Source organism: Triticum aestivum, chromosome 5A (assembly GCF_018294505.1).
Source record: "Triticum aestivum cultivar Chinese Spring chromosome 5A, IWGSC CS RefSeq v2.1, whole genome shotgun sequence".
Lineage (NCBI taxonomy): Eukaryota > Viridiplantae > Streptophyta > Magnoliopsida > Poales > Poaceae > Triticum > Triticum aestivum.
This window is the reverse complement of record NC_057806.1, coordinates 17040949-17051327: the sequence shown is the minus strand read 5'-3', so window position 1 is coordinate 17051327 and position 10379 is coordinate 17040949. Positions and strand designations below refer to the sequence as shown.

General features: G+C 39.2%; 3 pseudogenes; all 3 read right to left on the bottom strand.

The window, feature by feature from the left end:
• Positions 1-1417, bottom strand: part of LOC123101139 (SNF2 domain-containing protein CLASSY 4-like) — a 2217-nt pseudogene extending 800 nt beyond the window's left edge.
• A 5285-nt stretch (positions 1418-6702) lies between these two features.
• LOC123106372 (SNF2 domain-containing protein CLASSY 3-like) lies at positions 6703-7194 on the bottom strand (annotated as a pseudogene).
• Positions 7195-9682: 2488 nt separating this feature from the next.
• On the bottom strand, positions 9683-10174 carry LOC123106371 (SNF2 domain-containing protein CLASSY 3-like; annotated as a pseudogene).
• Positions 10175-10379: the final 205 nt, after the last annotated feature.

Below are 10379 nucleotides of genomic sequence, written 5' to 3'. Positions count from 1 at the left end.
TAGAGCTTTAGTCCCGGTTGGTGCCACCAACCGGGACTAATGGGCTTTGAGGCATTACTACCGGTTCATGGCACGAACCGGTACTAAAGGTCCCATTTTCAAACTCTCTCTCTCCCCCCTCTGGACCGCCTTTTCAGTTTTAGAAAAAACAAAAGAAAATGATGAAAATGTCAAAAAAATAAAATAAAATAAGTTTCCCATGTGATATGTGGTCTAGTTGTTGGGAAAATTTACAAATATGAGTTTTGACTTTATTTACAAAATCTCTCTGGAATTTGTAAAATGGGCATAACTTTTGCATAGGAACTCGGATTAAAAAGTTTTTATATGAAAAATCGTCTACTCGAAAAGTTACATCCGATGGATACCGCCTACGGCCTGTTTGCAAATTTGTAGAATCCTCAAATTCCAAAAGGAAAAAAAGTTATGCTCAAATTTCAGTTTTTTTTAAATTTTCATTAAATCTGGTCAAACTATGGTCAAACTACTTATTCAAGAAGTATTAGTGTTACTAAATAATTATTCAAGAATATTAGTGTTATTAAATAATTATTTCAGTTTTTTTGAATTTTGGTCAAATCTGGTCAAACTATGGTCAAACTGTGGTCAAACAATTGTCAAACTACTTATTCAAGAAATATTAGTGTTACTAAAAAATTATTGTTTTTTAGAACAATAGTTTCAAACTCAAACAGTGAAATGTGTGACTTCATGCTCAAGCTAAACTCCTGAGGGTTAATAGGATTGACATCTTACTATTGTCAGGAAAACAACGAGTGCAGACTTGGATACGAGGGAGAATAGAACCCGGAAGTTAAGCGTGCTCAGGCTGGGGGAGTGGGAGGATGGGTGACCGTCCGGGAAGTTAGATGATTTAGAATGATGAGGCGTGATTAGAGATTAAATTGAGTAGTGATGAGGGGTGATTAGAGATTAAAGGTTAAAATAATTCAGAAATTTGAAAAAAAAATCAAAAATAATTTAAAAAAAATCAGAAAATTTCCTTTAGTACCGGTTGGTGTTACCAACCGGGACTAAAGGTGGACCGGCCACGTGGAGGGCCTTTAGTCCCGGTTCAAGAACCGGAACTAAAGGCCCTTTTTCTACTAGTGGTTCCTTCTACGATTAGATTGTATATATGGACAATCTTTTGATGACCAATTCGATATGCACATCCAATCGCCCTCCTTTGGGCAGAATGGTTCCACACAACCTTGAGGAGCACCACACGCGACGCTCCAAAGAGGGTGGTACCTTCTCCACACACCTTGGTCGATGCAAGCATCACCTTGGCCTCGCTCTCGATATCATTGAAGTCCACCATCAAGGCCTTGCGGGTTTTAAGAGAGACGTTTCCACTCATATACAGGAGTTCGTTGCATTTAGTCCAGTTGAACTCTTTCCTCAGCTGTTCCATGATCAAGTCCAATGGTTCAAGAAACTGGCTAAACACAAGCATCGCTCCTTTAAAGCTTCACTACTAGAATTTTTGTCATTGCTGAGTGCAATATGCTAGGAAGTCGGCAATAGTATCTTTGCCGAGTTCCTACCAAACAGGTACTCGACAAAAATTAAAACTCGGCAAAAACGTACTTGCCGAGTATCGTCAACGAAACACTCGCTAAAACAACAAAACTCGGCAAACAGGGCATTGCCGAGTGCTAAACTTGGAAAAGGGGGTCTTTACTAAGTGTGCCACTCGGCAAAAGGGGGTCTTAGCTACAATGCATTGTTTTAGCTGTAGCGGTTACATACGACCTCGGATGAAGATGCCTCCAAAATTAAAGTTGTTCATTTTGATGAGATGGATAATTTTATGTTGACAACTTTTACATTTGATGCCATATTATTTACAATTTTTCCATTTAAAATTTGGTCTCAAATGACCAACACGATGACCATACTCATGCCAAATAGAGTTTTGAACTTTTCGTACAAAAATATTATTTTCTATTTTGTAAGTACCAACCGGGACTAAAGGCCCTGTGTCCAATCTTAATTTGTTTTTAGGCTTTGCAAAAAATGAAAAAAAAAACTGATGTTGTTCACTCTCCGGTCAAATGACAAATCCAATAGAAAAGATAAAAACCACACAGATTGTTTTTTGTTGTGGTAAGGGAATCAATGTCTTCCAACTTCCACTTGACGATAAATAGACGTTAGTGGCATATGAGTACCCAGTGAAAACATTCAGTAATATGTTAGGGAGTCAAAAAAATTGAATGACAAATGGGATGGACAAAGTGCTATGATGTATAAGGAATCTACTCATTTTGAAAAGCACCAGTTCATTTTAGCGAATAATGCAACTTGCACCTTTTCACCCAGTTGCACTTGGGGAAAAGTGGAAATTACATTTTCATTGAAATGATGTCCGACATTTTCTTCAGGTTGCGTGCATGAGTGTGGTCTGTTGTTTGGGTAATCGTCTTCTGTCTTATCGCAGATGATGACACACATCTCATAGCCAGGCTCTGGTCACCTCCCATGGATCATCGTAGATTGAAGTGTTGCAATTTTTGATGGAAATTAATGCAAAAAGTGTGGTGCACACATGATGTAGGTTAAAGAGTGGACTGATGGCATCTCAAAAATAAAAATAAATATTTGCTTGAAGGAATCTTTTTTCATAATACATGATATACATGTATCAAGACATTCCACTAGACCCTCTCACCCCTATGCTAACCGACATGTTCGGTCCTACGGTTTGACAGTGGTACATATGTGAATTTGCAAAAAATTGTATATCGATTATAACGAATATAAGCTAGAACATTGGACTTCTTATGATATTCGATTAGATGAAAGAATATATACATCAATAAATCATGCATACATAATCAAAATAGTTTGTATCTAGTGTTAATACAAAGTCAAAATCATCACACAATAAAGCATACCAAAGATTACATCAAATTGATCACAACCAAGTGATAAAATTGAGAAAATAGAGAGAGAAGATGCCACATAGCTAGTGTTATGGACCATAATCCATAATAGTGGTTGGGACGCACCCCTGGGCTAACCTCCTGAGAGGAAGGTCAGTCGCTGCTAGGTAGGAGGCAACCCTTTCACCTATTTTTTTCTTGTTTTGTATAGCACATGCATAATTAAAGGATTGTGAGGACGTGGCATACAACTAAGAGAAAGGATTTCAGCAAGTGATGTTAGGAGAATAACATATACTTGAAGGATTTGATGAGTGTAATATATTGAAGGTTAATCTATATACTTTAGAATTAACCTCCCATGACTTGTTCTCAAAAATTTGTAAACGATTACAGGAGAATATAGGATTCCTAGAAATATATAGAGGAGACATACGTATACTGAGTCATTGCCTGACGACCAAGGCTGAGCCCCACCACCACCTCCATCCTTGTTGCCAACGACGCAGATGAGCCCCCGAACCTCATCACCACGTCATCTCCTCCCACTCCGAATTCTTCGTGCAATCTCACTGCTGCAAGGATGCCATCTCCGCTGTCCTCTTTCTTAGCCTGATAGAGAGAGTCAGTGGCAAGCCAAAGGAGATACGAACGGGTAGTCATGGTGCGGTAGCACGGCCAGGAAGCCGGAATCGGATGGCAAGGCGGATTATGACGCCAGCTCCAGCAGGGAGGCGTACCACATATACGATCTCAATTTATAATTTCTATTTTCAATACCTTGCAAATAATTTACTTCTTTTGTTGAAGAATCCATAAATTCAGAATTTGATGGAACGCCTGCTTGTCCCCTAATGATATAATCGGATAAGTACCACAAACAAATATGGAAATTACAACATTCTGATCTTAGAAGCTCCCACTTAGCAGAGATCTATAAGTTCTATTGTCACTATGATGGGAGAATATTCACAAAAATCTCTTTCAGATTTTCATCTTCCGTCATTTATTCCTTCTACGATTAGATTGTATATATGGACAATGTTTTGCTGACCAATTCGATATGCACGTCCAATCGTCCTCCTTTGGTCAGAAGGGTTCCACACAACCTCGAGGAGCACCACACGCGACGCTCCAAAGAGGGTGGTATCGTCTCCACACACCTTGGTCGATGCAAGCATCACCTTGGCCTCGCTCTCGATATCATTGAAGTCCACCATCAAGGCCTGGCGGGTTTTAAGAGAGACATTTCCACTCATATACATGAGCTCATTGCGTTTAGTCCAGTTGAACTCTTTCCTCTGTTGTTCCATGATCAAGTCCAATGGTTCAAGAAACTGGCTAAACACAAGCATCGCTCCTTTAAAGCTTCACTACTAGAATTTTTGTCATTGCTGAGTGCAATATGCTAGGAAGTCGGCAATAGTATCTTTGCCGAGTTCCTACCAAACAGGTACTCGACAAAAATTAAAACTCGGCAAAAACGTACTTGCCGAGTATCGTCAACGAAACACTCGCTAAAACAACAAAACTCGGCAAACAGGGCATTGTCGAGTGCTAAACTCGGAAAAGGGGGTCTTTACTGAGTGTCCCACTCGGCAAAAGGGTGTCTTAGCTACAATGCATGGTTTTGGCTGTAGTGGTTGCATACGACCTCAGATGAAGATGCCTCAAAAATCAAAGTTGTTCATTTTGATGAGATGGATAACTTTATGTTGACAACTTTACATTTGATGCCATATTATTTACACTTTTTCCCATGAAAATTTTAGTCTCAAATGACCAATGCAATGACCATATTCATTCCATAGTTTGTTATAATGTGGTGAACTTTGGCATATAGGTGAATATTTCCATTACAAACAATGTTGCCAAATAGAGTTTTGAACTTTTTGTAGAAAAGTATAATTTTCTATTTTCTAAGTATCAACCGGGACTAAAGGCCCTTTGTCTAATCTTAATTTGTTTTTAGATTTTGCAAAAAAGAAAAAACTGATGTTGTTCATTCTTCGGTCAAATGACAAATTCGATAGAAAAGATAAAAACTGAATATATTGTTTTCTCCTGTGCCAAGGGAAAAAATGTCTTCCAACTTCCACTTGACGATAAACTTACGATAAATAGACGTTAGTGGCATATGAGTACCCGGTGAAAAAAATCAGTAATATGTTAGGGAGTCAAAAAAATTGAGTGACACATGGGATGGACAAAGTGTCTATGATGTATAAGGAATCTACTCATTTTGAAAAGCACGAGTTCATTTTAGCGAATAATGCAACTTGCACCTTTTCACCTTGTTGCACTTGGGGAAAAGTGGAAATTACATTTTCATTGAAATGATGTCCGACATTTTCTTCAAGTTGCGTGCATGAGTGTGGTCTGTTGTTTGTGTAATCGTCTTCTGTCTTGTCGCAGATGCTGACACACATCTCATAGCCAGGCTCTGGTCACCTCCCATGGATCATCGTATATTGAAGTGTTGCAATTTTTGATGGAAATGAATGCAAAAAGTGTGGTGCGCACATGGTGTAGGTTAAAGAGTGGACTGATGGATTCTCAAAAATAAAAATAAATATTGGATTGAAGGAATCTTTTTTCAGAATACATGATATACATATATCAAGACTTTCACTAGAACCTCTCACCCCTATGCTAACCGACATGTTCGGTCCTTAGGTTGGACAGTGGTACATATGCGAATTTGGAAATAATTGTAGACCGATTATAACAAATATAAGCTAGAACATTGGACTTCTTATGATATTCGATTAGATCAAAGAACATATACATCAATAAATCATGCATACATAATCAAAATAGTTTGTATCCAGTGTTAATAGAAAGTCATAATCATCACATAATAAGCCATACCAAAGATTACATCAAATTGATCACAACCAAGTGATAAAATTGAGAAAATAGAGAAAGAAGATGCCACATAGCTAGTGTTATCGACCATAATCCATACTAGTGGTTGGGACGCAACCCTGGGTTAGCGTCCTGAGAGGAAGGTCAAGCGCTGCTAGGTAGGAGGCAAACCTTTCACCTAATTTTTTTCTTGTTCTGTATAGCACATGCATAATTAAAGGATTAGGAGGAGGTGGCGTAAAACTAAGAAAAAGGAATTCAGCAAGTCATGTTAGGAGAATAACATATCCTTGAAGGATTTGATGAGTGTAATATATTGAAGCTTAATCTATATACTTTAGAATTAACCTCCCATGACTTGTTCTCAAAAATTTATAAATGATTACTGGAGAATATAGGATTCCTAGAAATAGATAGAGGAGACATACGTATACTGAGTCATTGCCTGGCGACCAAGGCTGAGCCCCACCACCACCTCCATCCTTGTTGCCAACGACAAAGATGAGCCCCCGAACCTCATCACCACGTCATCTCCTCCCACTCCAAATTCTTGGTGGAATCTCACTGCTGCAAGGATGCCATCTCCGCTGCCCTCTTTCTTGGCCTGATAGAGAGAGTCGGTGGCAAGCCAAAGGGGATACGAACGAGTAGTCATGGTGCGGTAGCATGGCCAGGAAGCCGGAATCGGATGGCATGGGGATTATGACGCGGGATCCAGCAGGGAGGCGTACCACATATACGATCTCAATTTAGAATTTCTATTTTCAATACCTTGCAAATAATTTACATCTTTTGTTGAAGAATCCATAAATTCAGAATTGGATGGAACGCCTGCTTTTCCACTAATTATATAATCGGATAAGTACCGCAAACAAATATGGAAATTACAACATTCTGATCTTAGAAGCTCCCACTTAACAGAGATCTATAAGTTCTATTGTCACTATGATGGGAGAATATTCACAAAATTCTCTTTCAAATTTTCATCTTCTGTCATTTGTTCCAAAATCCTGTCATTGGAAATAGATTCTGATGACGTGTTGCGCTCCACAGGCTGTTCCTCAATTGAAAACAACAATTTGGACATTTGGTCTTTCTTAGCTTATATATCATATTTGCCCTTCTCTTGTGTTCCTTCTACAATTAGATTGTATGTATGGACAATCTTTTGCTGATCAATTCGATATGCACATTCAATCGCCCTCCTTTGTGCAGAAGGGTTCCACACAACCTCGAGGAGCACCACACACGACTCTCCAATGAGGGTGGTACCTTCTCCACACACCTTGGTCGATGCAAGCATCACCTTGGCCTCGCTCTCGATATCATTGAAGTCCACCATCAAGGCCTTGCGGGTTTTAAGAGAGACGTTTCCACTCATATATAGGAGCTCATTGCATTTAATGCAGTTGAACTCCTTCCTCAGCTGTTCCATGATCAAGTCCAATGGTTCAAGAAAGTGGCTAAACACAAGCATCGCTCCTTTAAAGCTTCACTACTGGAATTTTCGTCATTGCTGAGTGCAATATCTTAGGCAGTCGGCAATAGTATGTTTGCCGAGTTCCTACCAAAGAGGTACTCGGAAAAAATTAAAACTTGGCAAACACGTACTTGCCGAGTATCGTCAACGAAACACTCGCTAAAACAATAAAACTCGGCAAACAGGGCGTTGCCGAGTGCTAAACTTGGAAAAGGGGGTCTTTACTGAGTGTCCCACTCGGCAAAAGGGGGTCTTAGCTACAATGCATTTGTTTGGCTGTAGCGTTTGCAAACGACCTTAGATGAAGATGCCTCCAAAATCAATGTTGCTAATTTTGACGAGATGGATAATTTTATGTTGACAACTTTTACATTTGATGCCATATTATACAATTTTTCCATTTAAAATTTGGTCTCAAATGACCAACACGATGACCATATTCATTCCATAGTTTATGATAATTTGGTGAACTTGGGCATAGAGGTGAATCTTTACATTACAAACAATGTTGTGAAATAGAGTTTTGAACTTTTCATACAAAAATATCATTTTTCTTTTATGTAAGTATCAACCGGGACTAAAGGCCCTGTGTCAAATCTTAATTTGTTTTTAGGCTTTGCAAAAAAGAAAAAACTGATGTTGTTCATTCTCCGGTCAAATGACAAATCCAATAGAAAAGATAAAAACCACATAGATTGTTTTCTGCTGTGCCAAGGCAAAAAATATCTTCGAGCTTCAACTTGACAATAAATAGACGTTAGTGGCATATAAGTACCCGGTGAAAACATTCAGTAATATGTTAGGGAGTCAAAAAAATTGAGTGACACATGGGATGGACAAAGTGTCTATGATGTATAAGGAATCTACTCATTTTGAAAAGAACGAGTTCATTTTAGCGAATAATGCAACTTGCACCTTTTCACCTAGTTGCACTTGGGGAAAAGTGGAAATTTAATTTTCATTGAAATGATGTCCGACATTTTCTTCAGGTTGCGTGCATGAGTGTGGTCTGTTGTTTGTGTAATCGTCTTCTGTCTTGCCGCAGATGATGACACACATCTCATAGCCAGGCTCTGGTCACCTCCCATGGATCATCGTAGATCGAAGTGTTGCAATTTTTGATGGAAATAAATGCAAAAAGTGTGGTGCACACATGATGTAGGTTAAAGAGTGGACTGATGGCTTCTCAAAAATAAAAATAAATATTTGATTGAAGGAATCTTTTTTCGGAATACATGATATACATATATCAAGACTTTCCACTAGACCCTCTCACCCCTATGCTCACCGACATGTTCGGTCCTTAGGTTTGACAGTGGTACATATGTGAATTTGCAAACAATTGTAGATCGATTATAACAAATATAAGCTAGAACATTGGACTTCTTATGATATTCGATTAGATGAAAGAACATATACATCAATAAATCATGCATACATAATCAAAATAGTTTGTATCCAGTGTTAATACAAAGTCAAAATCATCACACAATAAAGCATACCAAAGATTACATCAAATTGATCACAACCAAGTGATAAAATTGAGAAAATAGAGAGAGAAGATGCCACATAGCTAGTGTTATGGACCATAATCCATAATAGTGGTTGGGACGCACCCCTGGGTTAGCCTCCTGAGAGGAAGGTCAGGCGCTGCTAGGTAGGAGGCAACCCTTTCACCTATTTTTTTTCTTGTTTTGTATAGCACATGCATAATTAAAGGATTGGGAGGAGGTGGCGTACAACTAAGAGAAAGGATTTCAGCAAGTGATGTTAGGAGAATAACATATACTTGAAGGATTTGACGAGTGTAATATATTGAAGGTTAATATATATACTTTAGAATTAACCTCCCATGACTTGTTCTCAAAAATTTGTAAACGATTACAGGAGAATATAGGATTCCTAGAAATATATAGAGGAGACATACGTATACTTAGTCATTGCCTGACGACCAAGGCTGAGCCCCACCACCACCTCCATCCTTGTTGCCAATGACACAGATGAGCCCCCGAACCTCATCACCACTTCATCTCCTCCCACTCCGAATTCTTCGTGCAATCTCACTGCTGCAAGGATGCCATCTCCGCTGCCCTCTTTCTTGGCCTGATAGAGAGAGTCAGTGGCAAGCCAAAGGGGATACGAACGGGTAGTCATGGTGCGGTAGCACGGCCAGGAAGCCGGAATCGGATGGCACGGCGGATTATGACGCTCGCTCCAGCAGGGAGGCGTACCACATATACGATCTCAATTTATAATTTCTATTTTCAATACCTTGCAAATAATTTACATCTTTTGATGAAGAATCCATAAATTCAGAATTGGATGGAACGCCTGCTTTTCCTCTAATGATATAATCGGATAAGTACCGCAAACAAATATGGAAATTACAACATTCTGATCTTAGAAGCTCCCACTTAACAGAGATCTATAAGTTCTATTGTCACTATGATGGGAGAATATTCACCAAATTCTCTTTCAAATTTTCATCTTCTGTCATTTGTTCCAAAATCCTGTCATTGGAAATAGATTCTGATGACGTGTTGCGCTCCGCAGGCTGTTCCTCAATTGAAAACAACAATTTGGACATTTGGTCTTTCTTAGCTTATATATCATATTTGCCCTTCTCTTGTGTTCCTTCTACGATTAGATTGTATGTATGGACAATCTTTTGCTGATCAATTCGATATGCACATTCAATCGCCCTCCTTTGTGCAGAAGGGTTCCACACAACCTCGAGGAGCACCACACACGACGCTCCAAAGAGGGTGGTACCTTCTCCACACACCTTGGTCGATGCAAGCATCACCTTGGCCTCGCTCTTGATATCATTGAAGTCCACCATCAAGGCCTTGCGGGTTTTAAGAGAGACGTTTCCACTCATATACAGGAGCTCATTGCATTTAATGCAGTTGAACTCCTTCCTCAGCTGTTCCATGATCAAGTCCAATGGTTCAAGAAACTGGCTAAACACAAGCATCGCTCCTTTAAAGCTTCACTACTGGAATTTTCGTCATTGCTGAGTGCAATATGTTAGGCAGTCGGCAATAGTATGTTTGCCGAGTTCCTACCAAAGAGGTACTCGGAAAAAATTAAAACTTGGCAAACACGTACTTGCCGAGTATCGTCAACGAAACACTCGC